Raw genomic sequence first — 1,987 nt, forward strand, 5'->3', positions numbered from 1 at the left:
ATGACAATGGGAAATTGTATGCTTTTGATTGTTTAGGTAGGGATATTTCACTTCTCATGATGTTTTTTTTTTTTTTTTTTTTTTTTTTTTTTTTTTTTTTTTTTTTTTTTTTTTTTTCCGAGACAGGGTTTCTCTGTGTAGCTTTGCACCTCTCCTGGAACTCACTTGGTAGCCCAGGCTGGCCTCGAACTCACAGAGATCCGCCTGGCTCTGCCTCCCGAGTGCTGGGATTAAAGGCGTGCGCCACCACCGCCCGGCTCTCATGATGTTTTTTAAAAATGATCAGTTTCTACAATTTTACATGATCAACAGAGATGAAAGTCACGGAGTAATAAACTGAATTAGCTAAAACCATAGCTGGGTTGCATTTGTACCTGAAGTGCACAGTCCTTAGCGAGAGGAGGGGAGGTTTCAGACCTACTAGGGTTTGTGATCTGATGATCTTGGCCACATCCTCATCTTGGTTTCCCCCTAAACCTCTGTGCTATTATACTCAAGAATTCTGACCAAAACTCTGCCTGGAATATGAGAAGAATCAGGAATGTCCATGGGTTTCCTTACCATGTAATTCCAGTGACAGAAGTAGAGTACTTCATGTTCTCAAAGCTGTCAGTTGGCATTTGGTTCATGGGATATTATGTCTCAATTTTTTTAAATAATAGAAGGAGAACATGCAATGTTTTGAGGACATTGGATCCCTTCAGAACATGTATGTAGAGAGAATTTCAGGGAAAATGTAAGAAAAGGTGCCGCCCAGCTACCCGAGAGAAGTACTTAATCTAATCTTGTCTGCATAAACTCTTGGGGGTGAACCTGTTTTCTGTGTTCTGTGCGCCCCCTGGTGGCCAAAAGCAGCCTCACAGTGAGGTTTATGTCTGAGTTTACACTTAAGTCCCTTCACTGTGTCTCTAGCACAGTAATAAGTGGCAGTGTCTTCAGATCTCACACTGCTCATTTGCAGGTACAGAGTGTTCTTGGCATTGTCTCTGGAGATGGTGAATCGGTCCTTTAGGGATGGTGCATAGTTTATGCTACCACCACCTTGACTAATTTCTCCAACCCACTCAAACCCCTTCTCTGGAGTCTGTCTGATCCAGTCCATCCAGTAGTCACTGAATGTGAATCCAGAGGCTGAACAGGAGAGTCTCAGGGATCCCCCAGGCTGTATCAGGCCACCCCCAGACTCCACCAGTTGCACTTCACAGTGGACACCTGCAAAAACAGAGAATCCTGTTAGTATACTGCCTTAAAGACTCACTATGATTTCTGGTCATGTCCACTAACACACTCAGTATCTCTGTTTCTCCATAAATTACCTTTTAAAAGAGCAACAAGAAAACCCACATCAGCCCCAAATCCATGGTGTGGTCTGTGTTCAGTGCTGATCACTGAGTGAGGAGACCTTGTAATCCAGGGCTGATCGCTTTTGCCTGAGCTCTAGGGTCAGTGCTGGCCTGGTTTTCAAGAGAAGAGAGAGGCCTTATTTGCATGTCTTCTTGCTATATGACAAGTTTTGTAGCTGGCGCTGAGAGATGGCATGTTCTATTTTCTAAATGTGCTGAGGGAGTCTGGTAATAAAGATAATGGTAGGAAAATTTTGTATATGATACTAAGTTATTTTTTCTTGGCGCACACTTAGTATCATCTATTTCTTTTGATACTCATAAACAAAAGATGCATTTATGGTTAATTTCAGCCCAATTCTCCATGTCCTCTTAGTAGACACTGCTTTGTGACATGCTCTGGAGCTCTCCTGTTTTACTGTGTGGACTTCAACACTGATGTACTTAGCACTGCCTTAGTCAGTTTCTCTGCTAAGTGTTGTTGACTCATGATTTTGGAAACTCCCTTTCATTTTATTTATTAATTCATTTTTCATTTATTTTATAAACCAACCACAGTCTCCACTCCCTCCTCTCTTGCCTTTCCCTCCCCAGCCTCTCGTCTACCATCATCCACTTCTCTATACAGAAAGGTGCAGGCTACA

General features: G+C 42.5%; 1 pseudogene; it reads right to left on the minus strand.

Moving 5' to 3' along the window:
* Positions 1 to 757: 757 nt before the first annotated feature.
* Positions 758 to 1,361, minus strand: LOC128110393 (immunoglobulin heavy variable 3-74-like; annotated as a pseudogene).
* Between the last annotated feature and the right edge of the window lie 626 nt (positions 1,362 to 1,987).

This window comes from Peromyscus californicus, unplaced genomic scaffold (assembly GCF_007827085.1).
Source record: "Peromyscus californicus insignis strain IS unplaced genomic scaffold, ASM782708v3 Scaffold_15__1_contigs__length_86483966, whole genome shotgun sequence".
Taxonomy (NCBI): Eukaryota; Metazoa; Chordata; class Mammalia; order Rodentia; family Cricetidae; genus Peromyscus; species Peromyscus californicus.